The 13,343-nt window shown below is 51.9% G+C and overlaps 1 long non-coding RNA gene across 1 annotated transcript; it reads left to right on the top strand.

Moving 5' to 3' along the window:
- The first annotated feature begins 8,623 nt into the window (after positions 1-8,623).
- Positions 8,624-11,265, top strand: LOC118587520. The gene is made up of 5 exons (XR_004945460.1): positions 8,624-9,948; positions 10,029-10,164; positions 10,252-10,381; positions 10,459-10,586; positions 10,669-11,265. It is a non-coding gene; the product is annotated as an uncharacterized LOC118587520 (long non-coding RNA).
- The last annotated feature ends 2,078 nt before the right edge of the window (positions 11,266-13,343 follow it).

Raw genomic sequence — 13,343 nt, 5'->3', positions numbered from 1 at the left:
TCACCTTGCTTCACTCTCTTTTTGTCCCCTCTTCCTACTTGTCCCAACTCCTGGTGACACAGGAGGGTCTGGGTCAGTTGGGATCAAGATCCAAGGTTCGAGGTAGGAATGGGGACTGTGAACTAGTGAGCTTGCTTTCCCTCAGATAAACAGACCATAAGGATGATGGCCTCCCAACAGGGCCCTCCCTCCCCAACTTTGCCCAACCCTTGCCTTTTCACACCAACAGGAATTCCCCTGTGACTATTTAAATAACCTCAGCGCATGTATGCCATATCTCACCCTTGTCTATAGCTTGTACTTCCCTGTTTATAGAAGAATCTGATGCCCCTCTGTCTTCTTGACTCCCCAAATTCCCCTTCCTTATTCCCTGATGAGACAGTGGGGTACCCCCATGAACACACTTCTCTGTGTAGGTCATCACTAAAGAGCAGTAGGTATGTAAAGAAGTCCTGGGCTCCTGCCATCTTGTGGCTCTGCAGCTCTGGGATCCTTGGGCAATACTCCCTTTCTTCTAGGGGCAGAGGGCAGAAAGGGGAAGATCCTCCTGGAAACCTTTATGGGCCAGAGCAGAAGTGACTATGTTGCCACCTGTGAGTTAGGCTCCAGGTCATAGTCAGGGGGACATAGCCACAGAGTGGGTCCTTGCAAGCACCTCATGGCCTTGCCTTCCACTTCTAAGCCTTTGCCTCTCTTCTATCCCACAGGCCCTTCTGCTAGATTCACAATGATGGTTCCTAGGCTTTGCAGGTGGAGCTGACCTGCTCAGCATGGTAAGTATCCTTGGCCTATAGCAGCAGGACTCTGTAGCTGGGCCATAGTGTGCTTCTGGGAAAGGATGAGGTTGAGAGGAGAAAGTTTGTGCTCTTAAAGCTTTCAACCAGGTGGTTCAAATGCAGCCTAGACCCATGATGGGATGGGAAAGAGGGACTCTACCCACAAGAGGGCACATGGACATGGGTGTAGCCAGCCCAAATAGATACCTGTGTACAGTGGATGCTCACCAAGAGTAAAGATCAGATGAGCCCCTAAACATGGACTTTGGGACTGGAAACAAGAGAAATGTCCTACTTCCTGATGAGTCCCCAAGCCTTGAACAGAGTGTGGGAAAGTGGAAGAGCCAGGGAACAGCAAGGGCCCCAGGGTGACAGTGGACCTTCCTCTGGCCTTCCTAACAGCAGCCCCCAGTGCACAGCCTCAGCCTTTAGGAATGTCCTGTCAATGGCCAAAGCTGCCAAAGAGAATGGACAGGACCCAGGAGTGAAGCCCAGGCAGGTGGCCGGCAGCTCTGACACTTTCCTGGCCATAGTCTGCATCCCCCATGGACACTGCTGAGGTTTGGGGGGCTTAAGCATCTGGGTGTAGGGGAGAGTTTCCAAGCCTTTTGGCCCATCTGCTCAGCTCTCACTTGGAGGGCTTGTGTTGTTGAGATGTCTGAAATATTTGTTTTCCAAAGGATTAACTTCCAGATGATTCCAGGGGAGCCAGGAACAATCCACAAGGCTGGAGGAAGGAGGCCCTTGTTCCCTCTTGAATGCAAACCAGGACAGCATCCTCCACCTAGACAGACCAGATGACCTATTTTTCTTGGTTTAAACACCATCTGACTCACTCAGTCCATCACTGGTCCCTTCAATAAATGCATACTGAAGCTGTGGCTGGGATATTCAAATCCCTTTGCCAACACCCTTCTTTGCTAAGTGAATGAGGTGGTCCTTCACTACTTAAGAGGTCACTGTCACAAGACTGGACTTAGCCTGGCCTCCCTTCACTGCCTGATCTGCCAGCCTCTCCCCTCATGCCTCTTCTCTTCAATTATTGCCCTTGTGCCAATATGGGTCAGCACCCACTCTGTCCCTAGAAATCAAGATGATGAGTTACCACCTGCTCTAAAAGCCTTCTTCACTTTTGTGTGTCTCACCCACCTAATATGATAGCTCATGGGATAGTGGTGGTCCTAAGATGCAAGGGGACATGGAATTGGCCAACCTGGTGAGGCCAGTCTACAAGGGTCAGGACTCCTGAAAACACATAGTTTATCCTTGAGGTCAGTGTCTGTGTATGTTTGCTCAGTTCCTGAATAAGAACTCAGGTTCTTGTAGATGGTAACATCATTGGGTCAAAGATGACGCTCATATGTCTTTTGCAGCCAGAGCAGAAACAGTGGGCACAGAGATGATGCTGTGGAAATGGACAGTAATAGATGTGGAAGGGTGAGGAAAAAACTGAGGGTCAGAAGAGGCCAGAGGAGGGCTACAGGGTGGAAGCAGAAAGCATCCAGGGTTGCCAAAACAGTGAAGACACCATATATAAGTGGCCTCAAAGTGGTAACTGCAAAACTCAGACTCACCACATATTTAGAGGCCACAAAGGACAGCCCCTCAGACATGTTCAGCTCCCTTTTCTCTCTCTATCCTCGTCTTGCCAGAATTCTCTTTTGGGAATAGCTATCACTCTTTGTGTCTACCCATTCTGTTGTAGGAGATCCAATATGCCTGCCAAGATTCATCCAGAGATACCCCTAATGGCTGCAGAGCAGGACACAGTGCTCAGGGGTCAAACCAGAAATGAGGAAGCCATAGTGCTTAGCTGTCTATGAGAGACTGCTACTCACGTTCTGAGGTCAACAAATCAGATGGCCAAGATGCAGGAGAGGACACAGGCCATGTAAACTTAACAAGGACATGTGGGAACCCAAGTGGACAGTCAAACTTATGTCTATACCTTGCCATTTTGGATGGCATTGAAATATACCCCCAATGCAGGTCTGTTCTCACCTGTTCACATTGGGTCTGTGCAGGTGTAACTCGGTGATTCTTCCTGATCCACACAGGATGACAGTGTCCTAGATCCGATGATGGTGTCTGTATCTATCAGACGAGAGAGGTTGGACACAGACATAGACACACAGGGAAAGCTTCCATGGAAAAGAAGCAGGGATCTAGGAAATGCTGCCACACATTAAGGATCCCTAGTGTCTCCAGAGCTTGGAAGGAGCAGGAAGACTCCTCTCTGGAAGCCTTATGAGAGAATACTTCATCTTGGATTTGTAGTCTCCAGGGCTGTGAGAGAATAAAATCCTGCTTTTAAGGTCCCAGTTCATGATAACTTGGGGCAATCCTAAGATACCCACACATACTCCAAAACCAGGGTGGGGGTTGCCAAGGCAAACTAGCACCTTTCACGAGGAAGCTGCAATACAGCCAGCTGAGTACCCACACCAGCTGCAGGGGAAATCTGAGATAATGCATTGGCTAGAGCTGCAAGGGGCTGACACCACATGTATGGGCCGGGGTAACATCTAGAAACCACCTTCAATGCACAACTAGCCATTGCTCTCTGTTTCAGTCAGTGTTCTATTGCTGTGGAGAGATGCCATGACCATGGCAACTCTTATCAAAGAAAGCATTTATTTGGGGCTCATTTACAGTTTCAGAGGTTTAGTCCATTACCTTCATGGAGGGGAGCATGGCAGCACACAGGCAGACATGGTAGTTGAGAGTTCTACATCCAGATCCATAGGCAGCAAGAAGAGAGAGTCAGAGGGCCCAGATCGGGCCCTTAAAACCTTAAAGTCCACCCCCAGCAACACACTTCCTCCAACAAGGTCACACCTCCTGGTTATTTCAAATAGTACTACTCCCCAGTAGCCAATCAGATTTATGAACCTATGTGAAGCATTCTGATTCACACCACCATACTCTCCCACTCTCCAGGTTATCTTAGCAAGGCTAGTTGACCAGGAGCTGTAAGAAATGGTAAGAACTAAGTGTTCTGAAAAGCAGAATCATCAACTAGACATATATGCACACCTGTAATCCCAACACTCAGGAGATGGAAGCAGGAAGATCAGAAGTTCAAGGTCATCCCCCAAATCTCCACTCATTGTACAAGCCCCAGCAGTCCATGAATTGACAAAGATGCACCTAGTTTGTATCTGGTAGTAGAGCTCTAGTTCCAGCCTATAAACATGCAATTGTACCATTAGGAGTTTAGCTCACCAAAGGGAGTCCTTCCACTCTCCTGTAAAAACCTCTATCTCATCAGTGGTTGGATGTGATGCAGTCAACCCCAAAGATCTTTGACTATACCAGGAGGAGCACAGCAGAGGATAAAGGGCCGTGGTGCCATAAAGAATGTGTTCTAATGATCAGAGGGCACAGGTCTGCCCACAACCTGACTGATGCCAAGAAGACAGTCATTGCCTATGCTTCCTGAATCACCACAGAAAAGGTTGGCAAGCAAGGAGAGATTCAGTTCCCATGTCCTGGGTGTGAGTTGCAGGGCGCTTAAGCCCGGAATCCAAAGGGGCACCCACACATACATATAGGCTTCCATCAGACATAGGAAATTATGGCCTATTCTTAGGTGCCTGATGAATCTGTTGCAAGTTGTAGAGAATGAAGTTGCCGCGCGGTGGCAGCACGCTCTCTCGCTCCAAACGTAAAGACCCCCCCCCCCCCCCCGTATTAGGATCCATCCACACATGGCAATGTCTTGGCTCACCCAGGTCTAGTGCCTCAGTGGATCACAAAAATCTTTAGAAGAACAGGACATATGCATTTCTAGGCTGGCCCTCTGTGGTCTTGGACCTCCCAAACCAACATCGCTTAACTATCGGTGAAGAATCAGTTGTGCGTAAAGACCGCGGTTGCCGCGTGGTGGCAGTGAAGTCTCATACATTGTAGTCCTAACTCAGCCTGCAACTGAGATTGGGGTTCACCCATAGTGGTATCTATGATCCCATGGGCCCGGGGTTCACAAGAGTCCTTGATAGAACTTTTGTGAGAGCTATACCAGGCATCTGACTTAAAGGGCTCCGAGGCTATCGGTGTTGTGGTGTGGAAATCAAGGCATTTCTACTCCATGTGGTGTTCAGAGTGCATTGTAGCTATCTATGATAGTGCCAACCCCACTAAGGACCGTCCTCAAATCTTGAATCTTGGTACTGACATCTGACATCTCTGTCCAAGGAACCACTTAATCAGAATACTTCACTCCAGCCCTGATCACCCCCAGATTCTCTCAGCAATAACAAAGCAAACAAAGCCGTCAACTTGGGCTTTGAGATGCTAATTGGACAGACAGTTCAGGTGCTAATGAGCCGGGAGCACAGCTGTAAACAGTTTGGAAACTAAGCGTTCTCCTATTACCAGAGCTCAGCCACAAGCTTGGGAGCCTCGGAACCCCGTCTCAAGCCTTGGGTGCCAGTTGAGCCCCAAATCAGCTGCAGGTGTGGCAGTGCCCCAAAGTTGCCATTTTGTGGCAGCATAATTTTACACATGGTACAGCTTATAGGTGGCAAAGGTTGGGGTTCATCTGTTGTACTGTCCCTGGGAGCCTCCATACAAGAGTAATCAGAAGGCAGGGTGCTTGTGCATTTCCAAAAGGGTCTTCTTTGGTCTCAGATCCCATAAAGCAGTGCATAAACCATTGTATATGGCTCAATACCGGATGGCACAGAAGCAATTGTGAGTAGAAAGACCTAAACTGCTGCACCTGGTGACAGTAGCATCTTAAACATTGCAGCCCAGAGGCAGCCAAAGATGGGGTTTGCCCATGGCACGGTCCCGGGGGCCAAAGCTAGGGTTCACCTGCAGCAATGTCTAAGGCCCCCGATGCCTCAGGGTTTGATAAAGGTCATAAAAGGGTGGAATACTTGTGTTTCTGGAGAGTCTCTTTGATCTCTGGACCCCAAAACCAGTCAGTATGGCTCACTATCAGAAGGCATAGAAACCATTATATGTGCAGGGAAATGGATGTTACCGCGCGGTGGCAGCATACTCCTATCTATTGTAGTCCAAACGCAGCCATCTGGGGGGATTCACTCCCAAACCTGATACAGTTCTTGGGGGGAAGGTTAGATGTGTGTACCTCTGGAGTGGTCCCCTTGCATCTTGAAACTAGAGGACTTGGCTCACTCCTACGCTGTGGTTCATAAGACCGAAGAAGTTCTTTTGCGGAGGCAGGGCAATCCCACACATTTCAGCACAAAGACGATAAAAGTTGGGGTTCACCTGTGGCAATGTCCAGGGCACTCAGACCTAACATTCAATGATGCATGAAGGTCATGGGATGATAGGACACACACATTTCTTGAGTAGTTCTCTTCGGTCTCGCGCCCTTTGGATCGGTTCGCTCTCCACACGGCGCGGAATTGCCTATGGCTAGGCAGACGTTGCCGCGCGGTGGCAGTGCAGTCCTACACATTTCAGCACAAGGCGATGAAAGTTGGGGTTCACCTGTGACTATGTCCAGGGCACTCAGACCTAGCACTCAATGATGCATGAAAGCCATGGGATAATCGGACACACACATTTCCTGAGTAATTCTCTTCGGTCTCGCGCCCTTCGGATTGGTTTGCTTGCTCTCCACACAGCATGGAATCGGCTATGGCTAGAGATACAGACGTTGCCGCACAAAGGAAGTGCAGTCCTACACATTTCGGCACAAGGCAATGAAAGTTGGGGTTCACCTGTGGCAATGGCCCAGGTCACTCAGTCATAGCATTCATTGATGCATGAGAGCCATGGGATAATAGCACATACACATTTCTTGAGTGGTTCTCTTCAGTCTTGCACCCTTCAGGTCAGCTCACTCCCCACACAGCGCAGCATTCGCTATGGCTAGAGAGACAGATGTTGCCGCGTGGTGGCAGTACAGTTCTACACATTGCCAGGCAGAGGCGCCAAAGGTTGGGGTTCGCCCGTGACAATGTCCGGGCTCCGTGCCTCAATGATTACCAAGAGTCATTGGGGTCAGACATTTGTGCACTTATGAAATGGTCCCCTTCTGTTTTGGGACCCCACAAACCAGCTAGTTCTCCTCAATCCCTGCATGGCACAGAATTGGTTACGGGTGGGAGATGCACATACCACGAGTTGCCACAAGTATCACACATAGAAACCCCAATGGTGGTGAAAGCAGAAGTTGAGATTCAACTATGGCAATGTCCCAAGTCACCTAGGAACCATAACGAGAAGTTGAAGAGTTGTACAGAGCCTAGAAGATGTCAGGGTTCAGCTTGGTTTGACGCAAGGGGGGAACAGGGGGTGGGGGCACGAACTGCTGCCTGGCCCATGAATAGCCTGCCTGCGGGTGGCCAACTCTCAGCCTTTGTTCTGCTGGTGCTGCCAGGGTTCTTAAGGTTCATTAGGGGATGGGATACTTATGGGAGCTGCTTGGGCTTTTATGCCTAGCATAGAAAGATTTCTGGGGTGATTGTCTTCCATCTCTGAAAAGGATCATTTGTTTAAGGGTGTAGAGATGAGAGGAGGAAGATAGATGAGTGGTTAAGAGCACTGACTGATGTTACAGAAGACCTAGTTTCCCAGCACCCACACCAATGCACCTGGCCGTTCAGTGTCCAATCACGACCCCCCCACAAAAAAAAACGAACAAAAGAACAAAAAAGGTGTAGGGAAAGCTACAACCGCGAGGCGACAGCACAGACACAGGTATTATTGCTCCAAGATAACAGAAGTGGGGTCTACTTATGACCAAATTGGGGGTGTCTTTTAGTATCATACCTAGGTTCCACCCATAGAGATGACCAGAGCTTTCATGAAGCAAAAATGGGGATCCCACAAAAGAGCCAGAAGTTAGCACTCAGCTGGCATACAGCAACTGGGCTGAGGATCTGTCAAGAAGCTATTGCACCCCACATAACCTGAGGATCTGCTGAGTTGTCATAACTGGTCAGCACTGGGGCCGTCCTCACACCTGGAGTTCCAATCACTTCCATCGAGGGCCGCCCCACTCTGTGATGCCTCTAATATCTTTGATCTGTGGGTGCTGACCCTATGGGTTAGAGCCCCAGAACTCTCTCTCAACAGAGGCTAAGAACAATGGTATACCCCAAGGGGCAGAGGGACTGGGCATCTCTCCCGCCTTCATTCTGTCACTGATAGTGGTAGCTCAGTAGGATAGGGAGACCACATTGTGCCCCTGGTAGGCTGGGGAGACTGAGGCCAAGCTGTGAGGTCACTAATAGAATTCATCACCAAAGACTACTAGTAAACCTGATGGCCAGGAAGGGGATGGTAAGGAGCACCCAAATTAGTTGCCTCTTTTGAAGCCACCGTGGCCAGACTAGGTCAGTCAAGCAGACGGGGACAAAGGCTGGGAGTTGGCCACCAGTAGGCTGTTCACCCGCCCTGCCGCAGTATGAGAACTCTGCCCCTATACTCCTGTTGTGGTCACCATACAAGCTGAGTGGTGAGCAACTCCTGCATGGCAAGGTGCCCGGGGTTCCATGAAGGGCGCCAGTGGGCTAGGAGGCTGTAAGTTCTCGACCCAAAGGGAGATATTTGGGGACAATGCCAGGCCCTGTCTAAGGGATTCAAAGTGGGAGTTATGGTGAGGCTGTCTTTGGAGAATTTTCAGGACGGGTGCGGGTGCGGGGTGAGGCGAACGTGCGCTGGAACAATCCAGGGTGGAGGTGGGCCCTGCGGGGGCCCTGGCGGGGCCTTGCACTGATTGGCTGACAGAGTAGGGGCGGGAATTCTGGGCGGGGCCACTCCAGTTAGAAAAAGCCCGGGCTAGGGGGCCCGAAGTACCGGGTGCGGGAGGGGGGGGGGGGGGGGGGGGGGGGGGGTTTGGGGAAACTGGGGAAGATGGGGTGCTGGAGGGGAGTTCTGTGGGGCTGAGGAGCACCTCGGCATCTGGAGTCTGGCAGGAGTGGTGAAGGGCAGAGGGGCTAGCTCGGGCAGTGCAAAGGCATCGGGACCTGGGAGCCAGGGAGGAGCATGGTGTAGCTTCCAGGCAACGCAGAGGCTGGAAAACATCGGTGTGGCGCTGAAGGGCCTGAACTAGGGTTGGTGAGAGGAATGGGGAGCCAGACATTCATCCCGGTCACTTTTGGTTACAGGACGTGGCGGCTGGTCGGATAAAGGGGAGCTGCTGGGAAGGGTTCGACCCCAGACCTGGCAGTGGAGGTGTAGCTGGCAGCAGTGGCAGGTGAGGATCGCCGTCTGCTGGGCAGGTGAGTCTCCTTCTTCTCTTTGGGCCTCGCTGCTCTGACCTTCTAAAAGAAGGTTTAGAGAGCGAGGCCAGTGAGAAGAAGTGGCTGGCCTCCCAGCAGAATGGCACATGAGAGGCAGGACAGTTAGCAAAGGAGACATCGTCTCGGGGGGAGCCGAGACAGAACAAGGCTGGGGGACCATTGGCCACCCCGGAGTGGACAGAGCATTTAGAGGGAAGGAAGAAGAGGGCGTAGGGCTGCCAGTAAAGACTGAGGCTGCTGACTCCAGGGAGGTGATAGGTGACCTTGGAGACAGTGGCAGAGGCCATGGGATCCAGCAAGAATAGAAGCATTCCAGGCTGGGGTCAAACAGGGCAGGACGGGGGTCACAAGACACAGATGGGTCCCCAGCCGCCACCACATCCCACCCACCGTAATTCATTTAGAAGTAGGTTCAAGAGTGGCTCTGGCAAGGCCTTCCAAGGCCCTTGCCAGAGCTTCGAGGGCCGGAGAGCGGGAAAGAAAGGCAGTGCACAGGTAAACGTAGCAGGGTGTCACCAGGAGAGGAGTGGAGGCTGCAGGTGTAGGACTCCAGGGGATTTCACAGCAAGGAGGCTGCAGTGGGTCCAGCCTGCAGACACACCATTCCCACGAGGCACTGCGGCCCAGGGACTGGCGCGGAAAGGGCCCACAGTGGACTTGGTGCACTGTATGCCCTAACCGCTCAGCCCCTGGGTCTGGCATGGCAGACAGTTCATTTCCAGGGGAGTCAAGGGCACAGGATGAAGCCAGACAAGGCGAGGCGGGTGGGGCAGAATGAGTGAGCTTTCTAGGGAGGGAGGTTGGGGCGTAGGTAGAGCGAGGCAAAGCAAATGGGGTGATGAGCCAGCGAGGCACTGGCCTCCAGAGTCCGTGGCCAAGGAGGGCCTTGCGGGCGGCGACGGAGCAGTGATCGGTGCCTCTGAGAGCTCGGACTGGAGACTAGGGTAAGTGTCCATCTCGCCTGTGGTCACCAGTCTCCTCCCACCCAGATACACTTTATTCATGTCTTCTTTTCTTCCCACAGCCAGGTCTCCAGCAGAGGTGGATGTGCCTGCCGGCCACTGAAGGCCAGGATGGCAGGTGTGGTCAATACAGATAGAAAGACATGACATGGTCCGGTGTGATGGAGAGGACAGAAGGACGGTCATCCAGCCTTCCTGGTGAGCATACTAGACTCCCTGCCATGGGGGTAGCACACTCAACCATCTAGCTGCCCACCCACTCACACCAGATTCTGTCCTTTGCAGAACACCATGGGCTGGCGCCGTGGGACACTGCCACAGAAGCCGTCTGTTCTTTTAGTTTTCCCAAAGAGCTAACACATCTCTGCTGCTCTCTGGATCCTCCTCCCCCTACTTTGAACCCTCAAGATGAAAGGTAAGGACTCTTCGCCTCATATGGGTGGGGCATGGCAGGCTGCCAAGCCCGGGGGCCTCATTCTCTCCCTTCCACAGAAATGGTGCTACCCAGCTCATGTCTGGGCCTTTGAATCCGGGGACTTCTTGAAGTCCGTCTAGTTCTGAATCAAGAGTATGTTGTGCTTGGAACCACTACATTACCTGCCTCAGGAATCGGCTCCAAGGTGAGCCAGGGCACCCTTCTGGAAACTTGCCAAGTCCTCCCCCATCCTGGCCCCCACCCATTTGTCTTTTTTCTCTCTTCAGGTGAAGCTGAAGGAGCAGACGGTGTCAGCACTTTGAAAAAGCAGACCCACAGCACCCACCCACCCCTGAAATTCCATCTTCATGGCCAACTCTGCCTCGCCTGGGAGACCACCACCCACATCATCCTAGAGCCAAGCCTCTGCTCTGGGATGGATCCATCACCATCATCTCCCTCCTGTCTTTTTCTTCTTCGTCCTTTCCTGCAACCTTATGTTTCTTTCCTTTTGTTTTTTCTTTGCTTGAGAGACTCAAAAGCATCCGTGACTCTGTTTCCCCGCCTACCCCCTTTGAATTCAATTTGCACTAAGTCGTTTGCACTGGTTGGAGTTGCGGAGACAGCCTTGTGTCTCTCCGTGTGAATGTATACAGTGAATGTGCAGGGGCCCCTTTGGCCATGCCGCCCCAGTGCCTGCCTGTCATCCACCTCTGTCTGGGGGCGACTGGGTGTGGCCGCGTGCTTGAGGCCTTGCCTTCCCCTCGCCTTGTCTGGAAATAGTTCCATCATAAGTGTTCAACATGCCCTACTTCATCCTTTGTCCCTCCCTACCAGGGCCTCACCAGAGGTCCTGGGTCCATCAATAAATACAGTTACAGTCATTGGTCTCAGGGACTTGAATCATGATGTCTGCGACTCACTTGGGGGGAGTTGGGGGGCAGAGGGAAAAAATGAGGGAGGGGGGATAAAATGGGTGGAGTATAACACCCACAACGAAGAAGATTATGAAATGGGGGGAGGGTCTCTGGGGTGGAATGGGAAATAATGGATAGGAGGGGCTTATGAAACGGAGTGGGGCATTGGGATGGGGGCCATGAGGGAGGGGGCTCATGAAATGCCAAGAAGTTATGGTATGGGAGGGGCCTGTGACTATGAAAGGGTCCCTGAGGAATGGGCAGAGGAATAGATATCACACGTGGAGAATGGCAGAGTGCCATGCGAAGACAGAGGCAGGCCTGAAGAGGCTCCCTAAAGAGAAGGGGGCTGGGGAGGTGAAGGGCGTCCTTAGCAATGAGAGAGATGGCTGGGCCCCAACCAGAAACCTCAGGATTCCACACTGCTGCTGCATAACTCCCTGAATCCTCACACTAGTCCCAAACCATGCACCATAACATAGGTTGTAAAGTGAATCTGACATGCAGTGGGGCTCATAAGGGGTAAGCAGCCATACTTGAGGCTGCGGAGGCCACGGCCACATAAAGAGGTTGCCTCTGGGCCTGCCTCTTTTGCTCTGAGCCTGCTGAGCTCTAGGCTGGAGCTCAGATAGATGCATGCAGCGGTGGTCCCTTGCTGTCTGCTGTGGGTAGGAGCTGAAGGGCCACAACAGAGGATAAGGACATACACAGGTCTGAGGGTAACTGCAGTGTAAAACATGGGGTACAGTGAGTACCTGAGGACATCAGGAGGTCAGAGTGAAAGACAGATAGATGGAGGGCTGTCCTGTGGGGTCTTGCTTCCTAGGGCACAAGCATAGCATCCCATAGGGTTGTGATTAGTGTCCTCATAGAGACAGCAACTGGCAGGGCTGATCCCTCTGTCTCCAAACTTCCTACCAGCCTCCTAGCTCCTAGACTCTTACCTGTACAAATACTGGAAAGGGACTTGAAGAGCAGCTCTTAACAATGAGGCTGGGGTCCTTAGCCCCCTCCCCTTCCCCCAGTCCCTGTGCTTACAACAGTCCAGAAAATCTCCTCTGCTGACAAAGACCAGACAGGACTAACTGTCAGGAACACCCACCCTCTCCACCCCATACCCTCTCTGGGCAGTGGGCCAGCTCCTCCCCACCCTAACCACATGTCTGGTCTCTCTTCTGGACCCTGTTTCACATCATCATTTGGCCCTCGAATTTGCTGGGATGGGGACCACTGCCGTCTCCCTGTGCTAGGACCGGGTGGTCAGACACCCACTAGACACAATTACATATGGGTGTTTCTCTGATCATCTCCACAAAGGATTTCAAAATCTTCTGGTCAGATCATGTCCATCTTCCTAACCACCCTACAAGAGGTGATGAAGTAGCCATCTATTACATGTCATGGGTGGTGGGTATCTACAGCCTTTACCACTATCTTCCAACCCTGCAAAAGCCAGGCTCAGAAGATAAGAAGCTTCCTTACGAGAGATGTTGGCTGGGGTAGCTAGTAGGCACTGCAGGTAGCCCAGGAGATGAATGTTAAGGATTGGGGTAAGGGCACCCAAGAAGGCCCAGAGTCTGTCTAGAGACAAAGAAATAGAATCAGGGCAGAAAGGGGGTTCAGGAACGACATGAGCTGCCTCCTCCAGGCCATGCTTTCCTGGTCACCTGGAAAGCCTGGCATACTAAAACTGAATTGTACCCAGACTTTGAGGTGTGGGGTGCTGGAATCACACATCACCATTCTGGAGTTCTACCCAGAAGACACTGAGACAAATTTGGGGAAATGAAGGTGCCAGTGTGGCAAGGGAGAAACTGTCCCTTCCTCCTCTCCTCCCACCAGTCCGTGGTGGACGCCTCCATGCGCCCGCCACTCCTGTCAATGTCACAGATGGTGAGGACGGCATGGGCCGTGGTCTACTCTGGATTTATCCACATCTCCTATATTTAAGGCAGAGGGTTCTGAAGCCAACGTCTAGAGCCAGGGGCTCCCTGCAAGAGAACTGGATGGACAGGGGATGTGTGGGGGCAGGACCTCAAGGTGCA

This window comes from Onychomys torridus, chromosome 1 (genome assembly GCF_903995425.1).
Source record: "Onychomys torridus chromosome 1, mOncTor1.1, whole genome shotgun sequence".
Taxonomy (NCBI): Eukaryota; Metazoa; Chordata; class Mammalia; order Rodentia; family Cricetidae; genus Onychomys; species Onychomys torridus.
This window is presented reverse-complemented; position numbering and strand designations above follow the sequence as displayed.